Below are 18,898 nucleotides of genomic sequence, written 5' to 3' on the forward strand. Positions count from 1 at the left end.
CATAATTTTTTCCTTTGCCTTGTGCAAATCAAATTCAACATCTTTGTCAGCAGCCTTGCATACCCATATATTTTCTTCTGGTTGTTTTCCTATAGCTTTATCTTCCCTGATAGTTATACCACTTCGCGTAACTATATTAATGATGGGCCCATCTTTGCATGGTTTTGATCTCATATATAGATGTTCTGAGTGGGTTGTTGGTTCTTCTTCTCTTGCATCTTTACAATGAGTATGGGACAATCTTCTATAACGTGGTCAAACTGTCGGCAATATTGACAAGAGGGGTGTGTCGGGTTCTGAAAATCTCGTGCAAAGTGGCCTGGTTCCCCACAATTGTAACAAATAATCTGTCTGCGACCTCTTCCAACTCCTCCCCCTCGTCCTCTTCCTTGTCCCTGGAATCCTCCATGCATTGCAGTTGCACCTTGATCCAACTGAGGGCGCAGCACAGCCTATACTCTGTATGTTAGGGTTATGTCCATCATTAACTCATAGCTTTGGCAATTGCGCTCATCATGGCCTACAGACTTACAGAAATTGCAAAATAGTTGTTGGGGAGTCTGTACAAACTTCTATAATAAATGGAAATTGTCTGTTGAATGTTTTCCTGTTATCTAGTAGATAGCTCACCATGGCACTACATCGGTACTCGATCCAGTGGTATTTTCTGGCTTCAGGGTGATAGGCCTCCCCCAATTAGATAGTTCTGATATACCGGGAAATGATCCTTGTCATGACCATGCCCTTAAACTTTAAGCACCATACTTCCAGACGGGTCTCATTTTGAACCTCTTTCCCCTTTTTGAGATCTTTCAACTCCATATGCAAGCTAGTCAACTGTGACTGTGTTGAAAATAGCAACAATAAATGCTAAAAATAGAAGTGTTAAAAATAGAACTGCTATAAATAGCATTTCGGGATACATTCCAATTTTAGTTAGTCCCTAAACTAAAATTGAGAATTAAAATTCGAATTTGATCTTAGCAGTTATTTGTAAAATAATTAATTAATCCATCTTGAGTTAATTAGTTGTGGAAAATCAAACATGAAGTCTATGTGAAGACATGCAATAGTTTCCCCTTTGATTGAGGAAGTTATCCCTTGATTAAGGAGATCAGGATGAGTTGTACTTTGAGTTGTAATCAGTTAGCTCAGTTAACTGAGTTAAGTCCAGTTAGATTAATTCAGACAGTTTGTTGAACTAATTGTGAGTTCAGTTAGTTAATGCATGCATGCATGTAACTAGTGCACTTCAGATAACTGAATATTCTCTCATAAATAACTCATGCATGTCATTTCAGTCAGAGACCCAGTTGAGATCAAATGATGGGACAGCGTACTATCAATTGCAGGAATATTCCATTGAGGATATCTCTTGCATGCAGAAGGAATTCATTCCTTGGAGATTGCACAGTTACTTATGAGTTTGGTGAGTTGTGTGAGAGGTCAATTCACACAGGTGGTAGCCAGAGGACCCAGGAGAAACTGTGCAAGGAAAGAGGAGGCTTGGAGGACTGGAGGAAGACATATGTTGTGTCTATTCAGTCTATGAGTTGTATTAAGGGATTGTATTGAGAGTTGGATAGCTTGTGAGCTAAAGCTTTGTGTAATCCAGACATATTTCCACTTGTATGATAATACAGAGATTAGGTTTTTTAGCTGATGCTTTCCCCAGAGTATTCTTCTACGATCATGTGTGATTTCTTTCTCATTCTCTGTTATATGTGTTCTATTTGATCTTGCTCAAAATCGATTAAGCTTCCACAAGTTTGTTTGTAGAAGTAGATCAAGTATTTTGCTTTAGTATATTGCATTATCTAGTGCTCTACAATGGGAAATTCTACAAATTGGATCTATAGCACTCCCAAATTCATATCCTGAATAGGCGAAGCCTCCAACTTCATAGAAATTTCCAATGCTTCAACGTACGATCCAACCTTCTGTTGTTACAATGGTAATCTCAAATGAGGTAACAGTGAAGCAATATACCAATCCTTATGTTGCTCATTCGAGATCTGTAGATTATCCTATTGTAGCAAACATTTCAGCCTTTGATCAAAATCCCATGTAGATTCATTTACCTTCTGCTTAATTTCTTTGACCTCAATCACAGACTGGGCTTGAGACTTTGGCTTTCGGAATTCATTATTCAACCCATTTTTTGTGTCTTTCAATGACGCAGTTGGATGAGTCATACAATACTTAATATACCAACTCAATGCCTTGTCTTGTAATGTTGTGACCATTTGTGCTTTCTTTATATCGTCGTCATTTATATGTTATGACTTCCACAAAGCATCTACTACGAACTAGAATTGATCAGTGTCTTCTATCCGCAGACCCTTGAATATAGGCATATTCATATTATTCGCCATACTGAATAACATAGGTAGAGGTGTAGGTGTGTGAGGTGGAGGTGATAGCAGAGGTGGAGTGGATGGATGTGGTATCCCCACAATACCCTGATCTACCGTCTGCAACGCACCTTGAGGTGTCTTCAGACTAATACTTTCTTCGTCACTATCGGATGCTCCCAACAAAGAATTGTACTCAACACTTAAATCTAGATCTCTCCTGAATGGTCTCCCACTTCTTGTAGCTCCCGTCAAGTCTCATCTAAACATCAATTTAGTGGCATAACCCATTTCTCGCAAAATATCATTTTAATCCAAGTTTTCAGAGACTTTAGATACTTACCTCTTGGTCCTTTGAAAAACCCACGTTCATCTTCGTTATAACTGACAAACGTGTCAATCGCAAACTCAATGATAAATCCACCCAAGATACTATCGATCCAATAATCGACAGCCTTCGCAACTTGTTTTTTTATCCTTCTAGACGCTTCACTAACTCTGGAATCCACACAATAAGGTTATCCAACTTCCAGGTAGGCTGACCATCCGCCAATTTAGCCAACCATTCGTATAATTCACACGAAAAAGAGCAGAAGAAAACTTTGTGTTCCTCTGTATACAGGTATTTCTACAACCACTCTTCTTTCGACAAGCATGGATTCATGTTTTCTTGGGCTGCAAACTCATGCAGCCTCTGATCTATCCACTTTTCAATCTCTTTCTTGGTCAGTATCCACTTATGCCACATCACACATTCCTCAAATAGATCCCGATCTCGGAAACAAAACCATTTGTTGACTTGAGGGGGCTTGGAACCAGGTTCAGTGTTAGTTGCACTAACCAATAAAACACTATACTACCGTCACTTTCGACAACAACCTGAATAACGTAGGTTGCAGTATCACTCAAGGCAGTATTAGGGGATGCTAGAATTAGGTTTCTGCATCCAAAGAGACTATGTGATGTGTTTTTTTCAAGCTTGGGGCTTATCTTGACCTTCGTGAAACCTAACCCTTAAAACCCGAAAATTGCATCAATTAATAGTCAGCAGATTTACGCCCTTCACCGCTTGCGCTAAACATGCATAACATCATATAAATAAACAGATCTACTTATTCGCGAATTTATTAAGTAATTTTCATGATTAATTGCATTCAACATATCAAAAATACAGTAAATTCAGAGAGAAAAAGTGATACACAGATAATTCTTCAAAACAAGCCTTTATTATCCTTAGATCTTCAATTACAGTCCTTTCCAACCCTGCACACATAGTTGCAGGGGCCCGAGAACTCAGCTGTGGATTTACCAAGGTCTCTGCGCACACAGTTGTAGGAGTCTTCCCCTTCACCCAAGTACATAATAGATAAAACAGACCCAAATCTTGCGCTTATGTCCTTCGATATGCTTTTTCTGTGACTCTTCTATGACTCCTTTTTGTATCCTTCTTCATTACAATAGCATGGTCCACGAACCATGGGTAGGTCTCAAAACAACTTGACTCTTAATAAACTAAAGGGCTTTGACCTTCTAAAATCTTCTTTGACTCCTATTGACCTGTGCTACTCGCGCTCCGCTCCTCAAAATGTGAAGACTTTACAATATTTAATAAAACTTCACAAAATTTGACCTAGGGGACCCCGTCCCAACACAAGCTCTGGCACACCTACCTCGTGGAGCAGCTGCACATAGATGTTCCAGAGTTATCTATTACTAAATTGATAGGGTTGAATTAGCTTGTTTTGTTGTGAATAGCAAGGTAGGATAGAGTAGGACAAAATAGGAATATGAAGAGTCATGAGGAAGTCCAAGAGCCATGTGTAGACCAAAATTCACCCTCTTTTCTATAAATACACCATCATGGCATATTGTAAAAAGACTTAACTTTGGACTTATTCTAGTGCATATTGTTTTGAGAACTTATGCTCTTTAATGAATGTAAGGAGTAATAGTATATTTCCACTGTTGGATTCGATGAAAACCTTGTATGTTGGTGCCATGAATATTATCATCTTAATGAATTGGAAGTTCCTATGAGCTTTGGTGTATTGTCTCCTCATGTATCTTCTGGTGCTGTGAGTTTTCCTTTGCAACATATGGATGGTATATGATATGTTGGCCTTATGCTTATGTTGATAAATTGTTTTATTAATATTGGCATAGTATCATTATGGATCATGCACTCACTTGTGTTTTCAATGGTTAACAATCTTGAACTCATTCTTGGTTGCTAAATTTATGTTTTATCTATGCGTGGTCTTTTTTGAAGTCTTGATAACGATACTTTTCTTAAGATTCATGCTTTGAAGTTCTGTTGTTTTTATTTATGGTATCTGTTTTATTGGGTATTCATCAGTTACTTACTTGTGTTTGTTGAGGTTTATATGTTCCGTTGAGTTGATATTCCCTTCCTTGTCTGAATCAAACTTCAACCAATGAGACGGCAAGCAGACCTACATACTAAGTGAGATCCCTAAACCAAACAGTTTAAAGTCTAATTTGGATTATGCACCGAGGATATCCCCTAGATTTTGGCAGTAAATTACAGCGTGTCAACAGGATGATAAGAACCAATATTTTTTATCTTCAAAAGTATTTATTGTTACAAGAACTGCATAAGAGATAGCAATGAAATGAAATAAATCTCACGATTCTTGTGGTGAAATGTCTAGTGATTTGTCGTCCTACACACTGTCATGTTGAGACTCGAGAGTGATTTAAGAGTTCCCCTCATTGAAAACAATTGTACTTAGATTAATGGAACGTAGAGAGTTGGAAGACCATAGTGGGGGTGCTCAATTTTTCCCTACATCCAATAGATTAGGTATCATAAATACAAGAAGCGTAATCCACTTTCCGTGGATCAATTACAAAAACAAAAACCCAAACTGAAGGCTTACAAACTTCAACAATTGCAAAGTTTGGTGTATAAGATGGATGCAGAGCAGGGCTCTTTTCCCCTGAAATTTCATAACTGAAAGTCAATTCACTCTTCAACCTTTTCATTACCATTCACATCGCATTTTGACTTACTGTAAGTGCACTTTCTTCCAACGCAGACCTCCCTCCTTATCTGCACTTGGACTTTTTACTCTCCAATAGGGGATCTTTCTTTTATTGCATCACAAATATTTCTCGGTTATATTTTGGTGTCGCAGAGACACCTAATCTAACTCCGCAACAAATCCACTCGTAACTCCCTTCCTTTCCTCCGATTGATATACTGTCAAAAAAAACATTGTAGTCTCTTCTATGTTCATTGCTATGAGATGATACAACTTCATCAGGATCTCCCACCAACACTTTGTAAACTAGGTTCAAGATTTGTGACTGTGAGAATAATGCAGAAATAGTTAGTTATGAGTGGTTGAACTGAATTAGTTGTAGGTGGTTGAATAGAATTAGTTAGGAATTAGTTTGTGTTATTTCCTATATAAGTGTGATGTAATTGAGCAAAGAAATTAATGAAGTTGTGTGAGTTTTCTGTTTTAAGTTGGTACCAGAGCACTTTTGTCTGCGCCTCTCTCCTCTTCGTGGGCAGTAAGACTCTGCCATTAGAGTGTGCGCAGTAACCCTGTGATCCCTGACGGCCCTGTGGAGCGTGTGAGGCTGCTGGACGTTGACCTGTGGACGGAGGCTTGAAGGATACGCTGTGGACAGCATACGCTGACCTGTGGACAGCCCTGAATCCGGTGCAGCAGTTCATTTCCAGCGCGTCTGCGGACATAGCCTTCGCGGATTCACTGTACTTGCTGTAAATCTGAGCCAGTTACACAATTCTGAGTAGATTTTGTATGTTCTATACTTCACTGCATTTTCTGTAAGTGTTCCATCCTCGCCTGTATATGTAGTTTCTGTTACTGTTACGAGGTGCAGTTTGTAAGGGATAATCACTGGTTCGTGTAGAATCGAGAGCCCAAACTTGGGTTCTATGTGCTGTTTTGGTTTAGTTTGCTGCCGAATCTTGTAATTGCTTGATAGCAGAGGTTGTTCAGTGTTTTTTAAAAGATAGCAGAGTTCAGAGATGGCTAATCCCCTTGCAGATTCATATTTAAATGAGTCTTCAAGACTTGATGGAGAAAATTATGTCAATTGGAAATTTAAGATCATAACAGTACTGGAGGCATACAATCTCTGGCCGATTGTCAAAGGTGACGAGACCAAGCCTCAACCTCCTACTAATACTCAAGATTGGGAGAAGCGTGAAATGAAAGCAAGGGTGCTGCTACGCATGTCAGTGAAGGACAATATTATTCCTCACATTCGGGACTGTGAAACTTCAAAGGCGACATGGGACACTCTCAAAGGTTTGTATGAGACTTCTAATGCAAACCGTATTTTATTTTTAAAAACAAAGCTGCTATCTATCAAAATGGATGCCAATGAAAGCATTAGTAACTTTCTTTCCCGAATTAAAGATTTCAGTGATAAGCTTGGTGATATTGGTGAAAAGGTTTCTAGTACAGACTTGGTAACTGTTGCTTTAAAGGGGTTAGTCCCAGACTATAAAGTCTTTATTTCAGCTCTCTCCGCTAGACCGACACCTCCTACATTTGAAGAATTGGCTGGAATTCTTCTTCAAGAAGAAGAGCGCATGAAAACTTTTGAACTGGAGTCAAATGGTTCTGATTTGGCTTTGACTGCAAGAGGCCAAAGACCATTCCGAGGGAGACCATGGGACAGGAACAGAGGCCGTTTTCAAGCAAAACAAAAAGGTATGGCACCTCCTGATTCTTATGTTAAAAGGAACATTGAATGTGATTATTGTGGAAAACCTGGACATCTGGCTAAAGATTGCTATAGGAGAAAGAATAATGAATCAAATCAAAGACATCGCAAGCATAATGGAAATTACATAAACAGAGAGACCTCAGTGAATGATGGATTTAAAAATCTTAAGTTATTTCTTTCTGATGCTGCATTGTCTGCTGAAACTGATGATGAGAATACTTGGTTTATAGATTCTGGTGCATCGGCACACATGACTTGTAATAAAGAATGGTATGATAAATATTATGAGAAATCTGATGGTACACACATTTACCTAGGAGATGATAGGTCACTTAAAGTTCAAGGCTATGGCATAATAAATGTGTACTTACCTAATGGACAAATGCGACAGATTCATAATGTGATGTATGTCCCTGCTCTCAAAAAGAATTTGCTATCTGTTTCCACTATCACTGATAATAATTTAAAAGTAGAATTTGGTAAATTGGGGTGTATAGTGAAAGATGTTCAGGACCACTACAAGGTTGTTTCTACAGGTACCAGGGTTGGAGGATTGTACAGATTGGATGTGACAGTCAAGCGCCATGTTGCATTGACATCCACAGAGACATCGACAGCAGAATTATGGCATCACAGGTATGGGCACCTAAATTACAATGATTTATCGTTGTTACAAAGGAAATCAATGGTTGAAGGTCTTCCTGTTATGAAGTGTGAACATTTACCATGTGAAGCTTGTGCACTTGGTAAGCAGCATAGAGAAGAGTTTCATGTTCATACTGAGAAACGAAAGTATGATATACTTGAATTAATTCACACTGATGTATGTGGACCTATGCAAACTAGGTCTCTTGGTGGTGCTTCATACTTTGTTATTTTTATTGATGATAGATCTAGATATACCTGGGTCTATTTCATTAGAAGGAAAAGTGACATATTTGAGTATTTTAAAGAGTTTCGAAATATGGTTGAAAAACAAACAGGAAAGTGCATCAAAATACTCAGATCTGATCAAGGGGGTGAATATAAATCAAAAGCATTTAACACCTATTGTAAATCTAATGGAATTCAACAACAGTTCACAGTGCCACATACCCCTCAGCAAAATGGTGTTGCAGAGCGATGGAATAGAACCTTGGTGGAATCTGCTCGTAGTATGCTGCAAGGTAAGAACATCTCTAATGGTTTCTGGGCAGAAGCCATTAACACTGCTGTTTATCTGAAGAATCGATGTCCCACTAAGAAATTAGTTTTTCAAACTCCTTTTGAGGTTCTTTATGGTTATAAACCTGATGTGAGTCATTTCAAAGTCTTTGGATGTACTGCTTTTGCTCATATTCCTAAGGCTAACAGAAGCAAACTTGATGCCAAGTCCATCAAGTGTGTTTTCATTGGATATTGTACGGATCAAAAAGCCTATAAATTGTTTGATCCAAGTTCCCATAAACTATTTGCAAGTCGTGATGTATTGTTTCATGAGCAGACTGATAAAAGTAACACAAAGAATGATACATGGCATATTTCTAATGATGCACATCTCAAGCTTGATACTTTGATTAAGCAGGAACAGGAACAGGTCCAGGTACAGGTACAGGATCAGGATGATAGCAGCAGTATGAGCACATCTAGCAGCAGTGAGTCATCACAAGGAGGTGATACACCTCAAAGCCAACGAATCATGGATGGAACACCCACACCAAGAAGGTCGTCCCGACAGACTCGGCTTCCTGAAAGGTATAGAGACTATGCCTTAATGTCTAATATAATGAATGTTGAAGAACCAATTGATTATGAGCAGGCTAAACAACATGAACCATGGATTAATGCTATGAATGATGAGTATGCTTATATTATGAAAAATCAAACATGGGAATTAGTGGAACTTCCTGAAAATAAAGTTCCAATTGGAAGCAAATGGTTGTACAAAACAAAATTTAAAGCAGATGGTACAATTGATAAATTTAAGGCAAGATTAGTAGCAAAAGGATATGCTCAACAGGAGGGCATTGATTATGAAGACACTTTTGCACCAGTAGCTAAGTTGAATACAATTAGATTACTGATTGCCTTAGCCACAAAACATAATTGGAATATACATCAATTGGATGTCAAATCTGCTTTTCTAAATGGTGATTTAAAGGAAGAAGTTTATTTGGTTCAACCTGAAGGGTTTGTCAAACAGGGACAGGAGCATCTGGTTTGCAGGTTAAGAAAGGCATTGTATGGTTTGAAACAGGCACCAAGATCATGGTATGTAAAGATTGATACCTTCTTTCTTCAGAATGGGTTTGTGAAAAGCAAAAATGATCCTAACTTGTATGTTAAGAAAGATGAAAAAGGAAATGTTGCTTTAATATCTTTGTATGTGGATGATCTCATTATAACAGGTAGTGCTCACAAGTTAATTGAAGAAATTAAAGTTCAGTTGTCACAGGATTTTGAAATGAAAGATTTGGGTGAAATGCATTACTGTTTAGGCATTGAGGTATGGAGAGAAACTGGTAAAACATTGATCACTCAAAGCAAATATACAAAGGAGATTCTTAAAAAGTTCAATATGACAGATTGCAAAGCTATGTCAACTCCCTTAGAACAGAATGCAAAGTTGTACAAAGAAGATGGTTCGAAAGAGGCAGATGGAACATTATATCGTCAGTTAGTGGGAAGTTTGAACTATCTCACCACTACCAGGCCAGACATTGCATACTCAGTCAGTATCCTTAGTCAGTTCATGGCTAAGCCTTCAGGAAATCACTGGAATGCTGCAAAGAAAGTTCTCTGATACTTAAAGGGAACAATGAATCTTGGTATTATGTATACTGATGTATTTGATGTTGCACTGACAGGTTTTTCTGATTCAGATTGGGCAGGAAATCCAGATGACAGACGATCTACCTCTGGCTATGCATTTAATATTGGATCAGGGGTCATATCTTGGAGTAGTAAGAAACAGCCAACTGTTTCTTTATCATCAACAGAATCAGAGTACAAAGCTTTGACCAATGCCACCTGTGAAGCTATTTGGTTGCGGAGAGTTCTTGCGGATCTTGAAGAAGCGCAAAGTGGTGCAACATGTATCAATTGTGATAATCAGAGTGCTATCAAATTAGCACATAATCCAGTTTACCATGCTAGAACAAAACACGTTGAGTTACAGTACCACTTTGTACGTGAGAAAATTGAGACAAATGAAATTGGATTGATATTTTGTAACACCAAGGATAATGTGGCTGATATATTTACTAAGCCCCTTGGTAAAATCAAATTTGAAGTTTTTAGAAGTCAGTTAGGTATTGTAGAAAATCCATTTCTCCATTAAGGGAGGATGTGAGAATAATGCAGAAATAGTTAGTTATGAGTGGTTGAACTGAATTAGTTGTAGGTGGTTGAACAGAATTAGTTAGGAATTAGTTTGTGTTATTTCCTATATAAGTGTGATGTAATTGAGCAAAGAAATTAATGAAGTTGTGTGAGTTTTCTGTTTTAAGTGTGACAACTTCATCAAGATCTCCCACCAACACTTTGTAAACTAGGTTCAAGATTTGTGACAACTTCATCAGGATCTCCCACCAACACTTTTTAAACTAGGTTCAAGATTTGTGACAACTTCATCAAGATCTCCCACCAACACTTTGTAAACTAGGTTCAAGATTTGTGACTTACTTCTGCCCTCCATAACATACTCCTCTTCATCTTTACGATGAGATCAATCTGCAATCACCAAATTCGAAACGAAACATTAGAATACAATAACAAGACTAGCTCACAATTTTCCAGAGAAAATCTACACACCACATGCTACCAAGCACTATTACAGTCAAATAATTTGATCTACATCCAAAAGAATAGAATCAACTGGACGTTTAATCACAACAAACATAATAGTATGCTAAATTTATTGATTGTATGGAAATCATAATAAAATCTCACATATTGAGGAACGAACTCAATTTTGACTTCTTGGTCATTTTGAATTTTTAGAAATGCCCCTGCATCATAAATACTTAACTTATTACATGCAAAGGAGTGCCTTTATTCCATGTCTACAAACAATATTGAGGCGGCTATCATGAAGTTAGACCTGCAGAAAGCCTTCGACTGCCTCGATTGGGGATTTATCAAATGCCTACTTGCCAAGATCGGACTGCGGGCTTGTGCCATTCGATGGATCATGGCGTGCGTGGAGAACGTGAATTATGCAGTTATCATTAATGGAACCCCCTCCCATTTCTTCCAGGCCGAAAGGGGCTTGCGCCAGGGCTGCCCCCTTTCTCCGCTTCTTTTCATCTTAGCCATGAATACTCTTAGTACTCACATCAACAAAGCAGTTGCAGACAACAGATGTATGCCTATAAAGATTTGCAGACAAGTAGATATCTCGCATAATATCTTCGTTGATGACGTACTCCTTTTCGCAATGCTCTGTGAATCAACATGGACCAGCTTGAAGTGCATTTTGGACAGATTTCAAAAAGCCACAGGACTATATATCAACAAAGGGAAATCCACTCTTTATTATAATTCTGACAACATGGAAATGGTAAAAATGATATCAGAATTATTTGGCATCGAATCCAAACCCATAAACGAGGGATTCAAATATCTAGGTTTTCACCTCAAGGCAAAGGGCTATTCTAAGCTAGACTGGCTCTGGTTAACTGCAAGATATTATAAAAAGATTGCAGCCTGGGAACATCGAAGCTTATCTTTAGCAGGCAGGGTCATTTTATCCCAATCAGTATTGCTGCAGATGGTCGTTTATTGGGCGCACCTCTTTTTTCTCCCGGCAAGTATTATTCACGAGCTAAACAGAATCACGGCCAATTTCATCTGGGGTGGTAAGTCGGAGAGATCGAAAATCCACCTTTCCAAACTGGAATACATCTCCTTGCCTAAACGCCTGGGCGGGTGGGGGTTAATGGACCTGAGATCTTTTGAAAAGGCCCTTTTATGCAAAACGTTATGGCGTGGGATTTTTGGAGAAAGTCCATGGAGTGACACTATCAAATTTAAATATTTAAAAGGGAAAAATCTTGAATTCTGGTACAGAGCCAAATCCATCGGCTCCAAACAGGGATCAACCATCTGGTTAAGTCTCCGAAAAATACAGAGTCTCTTCCTTAAAAATCTCAAGTGGAAGATTCATTCGGGTCATCGTATCTTTATAGGTATTGACTCCATTGCATGCTGCCAGGGATCCTTTTCTTTCCCTGAACCTCTCTTATTTGCTCTACACAGAAAAGGAATCTTTACTTGGAACCATCTCATCTCTGATTGGCATGGCTCTGTTCCCCAATGGAAGGACGCGGATGACCTTCTTCTCCCCGATGATCTCTGCTCTTCATGGATCGTCGTCCAATCTTCTCTTACAGGTAGCGGAATCCGTAGACATGGCACATCTGATTGCCTTGTTTGGTCAAGCGCCCAGGATCCTGCTCGCGTGAAGGAGATATATCTCGGCCTCATCTCTTCAAGGGCAATGCAAGCGACCCCAATCTTTCCCACGTCCTACTGGAAAACAGGATGCCCCCCCAGGATGATCTTCTTCGCATGGCTGGTCTACTACAACAAGAATCTCTCATGGGATAATCTGAGGAAAAGAGGATGGCAAGGCCCCAGCCGATGCACGATGTGTGAATCTGACGAAGAAACAAATCTTCATATGTTTGTCCAATGCAGATCTTCACAACATATCTGTTATGATTTAGCAATTTATTTTGGCTTTCCACCTATTGTTTTTGACTCTATTCATGCAGCTTTCGCCTGGTGGAGCTCCCAACAAAAGCCAATGAGTTTTCTTTTCATCATCATGACATGGTGCCCCTGGATCTGGAGGAACCACAATATCTTCCGGGATTCAAAAGCTCCCTTTTCTAATATTTTCCTCTGCATCATTGCGTTATATGAATCAATCTCAGCATCTTTTTTTCTGCCCATCCAAACAGTTTTTTGCTTTTTGTATATTGGTATTTCTGATCCAGGATGTGGCTGCATATATGCCCCTTAGTTTTTGTTAAAATCTCATGCCAATCTGCCTTATGAAGTTCGTTTTTGGACTATCTGTTTCCAAATCATGCTCTATATCATAGACTGTGGCTACAAAAGCCACCTTTATGTATTTCTCATGAAGACAGTTATATTATCTTAATATAATAAAATCTCGCTTTTTTTCTCTGAAAAAAAAGCTTGGCGTTATGGGTGTAATCTTTAGAAACGCCAAACTTTTTTAAGGTGTGCAAACCATGACGCTGGAAATATTAAAGTAGATTCTAATAAATATAAAGCACATTCTAATATGGAGGAAGAAATGCTTGTGGGCAATTTAATTGGCCATAACATTGTGGATAACGATGTGAACTGTGTTTGGGTTGTATGGGTTCATTTATAGGCTATGGTGGTAGAAATTTGAATCGGATCCATTTAAATAGTAGACTAAGTCTAGTTATTTATTTTTTTAATACAGGAAAAGAAATAAAAATAAATTAGAAACTATATACAAATGAGAGAACTTTTCCTTTTTGTTATATTTAGCTTTATAAAGTACTTTGGAATGATTTTAATAAAATTATTTCATCTTTTCCCAAAGAGGGTGTACATCCCTCTTTGGCTTTGATATGATGCTAGCTCATTGGCACATTGGATGCACTCACGTCACTTCATCAATCATGGCTTAAAGTCAGCGCAAGGCTAATCGTCCCATAGGGAGATACAAGAGGACTCAGTGATTAGATTGGCAGCGCTAGAGTAAAAAAAATGGCAGTATAAACCCCAAGCTTACCATTCTAGGTAGGAGATCACCCAACATATCCTTCTCCTTAGATGAGGGTAGTGACTAGCCACCAAGGATGCTTATAATTTCTACCCAATGGTTGTTATGACTCATTGGTTTTATGTTTGTAGCACTAATAGTATTTTCAGTCTTCTCATGTCGATGTATGTCAAGTTCTAGCACAACTAGCTAGTTTTTATAAGTTTCTATGTACAAGATGTTATAGTTAGACAAGACCTTAGCATCCTCAAGACTTTGAACCTATGTTGTTATTGGTTTAGTTTCCATCCATAATAGAAAATTTTTTGTATATAATTTTATTTTAACAAAATGCAAAATGACAAATTTTATACATATATAAAAACTTTAACAACAACAACAAAAAGAGATAGTTTAGAAAGACTATAATTTCTTTAATGTTTGTTATGAAGTTAAAAAATTCAAAGAAATAACAAATTTCAAAACTACATGCAAGATATTTGGTTTGGTTTGGTTTGATTAAATAGTTTGAAATGAATTTAATAAAATTAAATAATATTAAAAAAATAGAAAGATTGTAATGAAATTTATATATATATATTTTTATGGAGTTAAAAAGATATTATAGAGATTGTATTTTTTTAATGTTTATAATATAAATGAGAAAAAAAAATCCGGCATATTGGTTTAATGAAGATTTTAAAATGAATTTAGTAAAGTTATTAAGTTGAAAAAAATTAAAAATTTGCCATTTGTTTTGTTTTTTTTATGAAATTGAAATTTAATATATATATATATATATATATAAAATATGTCTAATTATTATTATTTAGAAATATATTAATAATTTAAAAATAAATTATAAATAATGTCAACATAAATAGAACTTTATTAAATATCATAAAAATAAAATAAAATAATTAATATAATTAACAAATATATTGAATCACGGATATATTAACTTGAACCATGAATACATTAACTCAATATTATGCGGCAAATGCATGATGTTTTTTTAATTAAATTTACTTTTCATAATAATATTTTTTTAATTAAATTTGTTTCTCAAGTCATTGAATTAATAATAGAAAATATATTATAAAAATGCACTAATGTTAAAGTATTACAAATATTTTTTAAATGCACTCAAAATGTATTCACGTGAAAATAATAACACATATAAATACATCGAGTTATGTATAGCTAGTTTATTTTGGATATACAATTTCTTGGTTGAGTGAATATCTCAACTATACACCAATCTACGAGACTAACTAGTTGGAGAGAATATCTCAACCAACTAGACTTCAACAAACTCTAAAATAGTAAGAACAGATTCATTCTAGAATTGATACGCATACCAAAGAAAAGTAGGAGTTATATTTTCCAAGTCCCCCCTTTAATGACTACTTGTCTTGATCTCAATCAACAAAGTCTAATTGTGATCCTCATATTTACACACATGATAAAAAAAAATATGTCGACGTCCATATGAAGGAACACCCTCTGTCGGAATGCATGGGTACCAACCACCACAACTGCCAGTCTACTAGGATCTCATTCATGTACATGGTTCAGTCAACCATTATTTGCATACCTATACATGTATCTACAAATCCCCCTCCATCATCATCATCATGGGTTTTCTCGGATTACCCATAACCATGCTTCGGGTTTTATCGACTTACCCTAAACCATGCTTAGGGTTTTGTTGGTTGACCCTAAACCGTGCCTACAGGAATGCATGTCCACTTCACTTTCACACGTTTACCACAAACCTACCTTTACATACACTGTCACAAGTGGTTTTCGGCTTACCACAAACCTACATTTACATCCACAAACTTGCAATTACAAAGTGGTTTTATGATTACCACAAACTTTATGGGGGTACACATGCCTCATCAAGCTAACAACACAACTTCAGGCACATAATATTACAAACCTTTCAAGGACCACTACAAAACACCATAGACTTGGTTACAGTTAATATCTATGACTCATAATACAACATGCTCGTGAGTATATCCCACAAACTCACTAGCTCACACAAACTTTAACTTAGTTGTTCATCATCCTTTAATCTCAAATGCAGCTTCTTTGATGCCATCTTCATTGTCATGTCTTTAATACAACTGGTAGTCAATAATTCTTGCAAAGAAATTTGTCTATTGTTGGAACAATCAATTCTAACAAAGATTCACATTGGTGACAATAGTTGGCCAAAGTAAATTTCATTGTATTCTTTCAACCAGAATAACATCAGTGACATAACAGTTTCTAATAACTTAAAACAACAACAATATTAAACTATGAAAATAATTATCCTTTACAAGGAATCATGCTGATCATAATCCTCAACTCTTTGCATTACTTCTGCCTCTTTTTGTGTAATTACATAAACCAAATTAATTGTAATCACTTGCATGGACAATATGTTTCCAAAGCGTGTGTGGATGGAATATAAACAAAACCATTTTGTTTCGTTGTGTGATTTATGAGATAGCTTATGAAGCTATTACCTTTCCAATGAATTTACCAATGTCTTTCATTAGGGGAATTTTGAGATCTAAAATAAGTTTTCTAAGAAAATTATAAAATAATAGTGGAAATAAAAAAATAAGATTACATTACATTATCAAATTTTAGAGGGAAAAAATAATAAATAAAAAAATAAAAAATATTTTTTCCACTCATATTTTCAACTTATCTCCCAATGGGTTTACTCAAGTTTTGAGCGGAAACACTCGTTGTACGTAGAATTTGATTCATCATCCAATGAGTACCCATGTTGCATACTTTCGATGGACCCTACTACATGAAAAATTAAAAATACATGAAAAATATGATTGTAATCACGTTTTTTCATTTATTTCTCATTTTTCGTATAACAGGGTCCATCAAAAGCATGTAACATGGGTACCCCTTGGATGAGTAATCAAATTTTGCACCCAACGAGTAATCCCACTCGAAATTTGAGTAAAATCTTAGGGAGATAAGTTGAAAAAGGAGTTTTATTATTTTATTATTTTTTAACCTTTTTACTTTTTTAATCCAAAAATGGTGAATCCTCCCCCATGGTTGACATCAGCACTTGAATCCTATTGGTTCTTATAAATTTTATTTTGGTTGCACATTTTTCTTATGAGACCCATTTTAAACCTCAAAATTCCCCTAATGAAACTAGTTTTCAAAAATCATATATCTCACTTTTGATAATTTGAAAGCCACCCATTTTTCCGCTCCTCCGAAGGGCTCTCCTGCAACAAATTTTATCAAATTGGAGCCCTATTCCACAGATTTCAATGGGGTTACAAATTTCGGCCACGCAAGTCCGAAGTTGTGCAAGTTCTTTGCAATTCTTGGCAGATTCAGCCACAATGCTAAATTTTCTCGATTCCAAGCTCGCCGCATGAGACACGACCCACAGCTCAACTCAAACCTTGAACCCAGAATCTCCTTCTTGCAAGAAGTCCTCATACTCCATAGCTCACTCCGTAGGGCTCACATCAGATTCCTCTTGTTGCAGGTATCATCCTCGTACACAACCAAAAACAGAGCTTTGAATCTTCTCCCATGCTTTTCTACTATCAACCCCAACACCTCTTGCAAAAGTGTAAAGAATTCTTGATCTACCAACACAGCGACGGCCCTAGAGCGCTCAAGAGGCACAACCCTCTGACCTGAATCCTTCGATAAAAACCACAAGCATTGGCAACCTGACAACCTACATATCTCTTCACATAAATATTTTCTACCACGTCACATTACCATTTTCAGCGATCTACAGTGATCGACATGTTGCTCACAACATAGCTCTAGCAATGCAAAGAATCAAGTTTTCTCTAGTTGCTCCAACCCTCAAAACGGGACAGATGCTCAAACTGCGAAGTGGTTGCATGCTCGATGCTTTGCATCTCCATGCATCACTCATTCCAGCGGTGAGTCTTCTCTGACTAATCGCTTCTCTCTTCGAATCATTGTTCTTCCTCATCTAAGCTTTCACTGCTCTATACGCGAAAGTTTGTAAGCTCACAGTTCTGCCAGGGACTCTGCGTGTGATCGCAATGCTAGCTTTTAGCCAGGAGCTCCTGCTCTTCCACCTTCACTTGACCAACCACATGGGGGGCGAGGGGCACTACCACTGGCTCCTCCAGCTCTTCGTTGCTATCAGTGTTTCAACCATATTTCTCAAGGTTCTGTTCCAGCAGGGCTTTCTTGCGGCGATAGTGCGCTCCACATCGTTGGTGTTCTAGGGCTGTGGTTCATCCACATGGGGTTCATTCTCTGGATCTTGGCCTTCGTCCCCAAGGGCTGCCAGATGTAGCACACCAGGGGTCACGATGTGGTCATGCACGGTGCCTAAGAAACAACTATGCGGGCCAAAGCGCTCGCAAACTTACAATTCAACTGGTACCTCGCCAACATAGTGTTGTTCATGATCACCCTGTACACCAAGATGGTCGTGCACCAAGACAAGGGTCCAGTCACGTATCAGGCCCAAGGGGTTAAGGTCGTGATTGACCACAATATTGAGCTAGGAAGCACCGATAACGAGGTTGACTGCGCGGGGCACTGGTGGTCGATGGATGGATCCCACAGCTCCAACCATGATGACGGACGAATTACTCATAAATATTAAGGGAATTTTGAAGTCTAAAATGAACCTCTTAAGAAAAATGTACAACCAAAATAAACTTTATAAGAACCAATAGGATTCAAGATGATGATGTCAACCATGAGGATGATTCACCATTTTTTGGGTTTAAAAATAAAAAAAGTAATAATAAAATTATTTTTTCAACTCACATTTTAAACTTATCTCCCTAAGGTTCTCCTCAAATTTCGGGTTGGAGTACTCGTTTGCAAAATTTAATTCTTCATCCAAGGAGTATCCATGTTGCATACTTTCAATGGACATTACTACAGGAAAAATGAGAAATCCATGAAAAAACGTGATTGCAATCACATTTTTCATGTATTTCTCATTTTTCATGTAACAAGGTCCATCGAAAATATGCAACATGGGTACTAATTGGATGAAGAATCGAATTATGTGCATACT

General features: G+C 37.4%; 1 pseudogene; it reads left to right on the forward strand.

Moving 5' to 3' along the window:
- Positions 1-17,816: 17,816 nt before the first annotated feature.
- LOC149222135 (uncharacterized) lies at positions 17,817-18,475 on the forward strand (annotated as a pseudogene).
- The last annotated feature ends 423 nt before the right edge of the window (positions 18,476-18,898 follow it).

The sequence above is a fragment of the Pinus tabuliformis genome, chromosome Q (genome assembly GCF_031772625.1).
Source record: "Pinus tabuliformis cultivar Carrire ecotype Pingquan chromosome Q, CPIR1, whole genome shotgun sequence".
NCBI lineage: Eukaryota > Viridiplantae > Streptophyta > Pinopsida > Pinales > Pinaceae > Pinus > Pinus tabuliformis.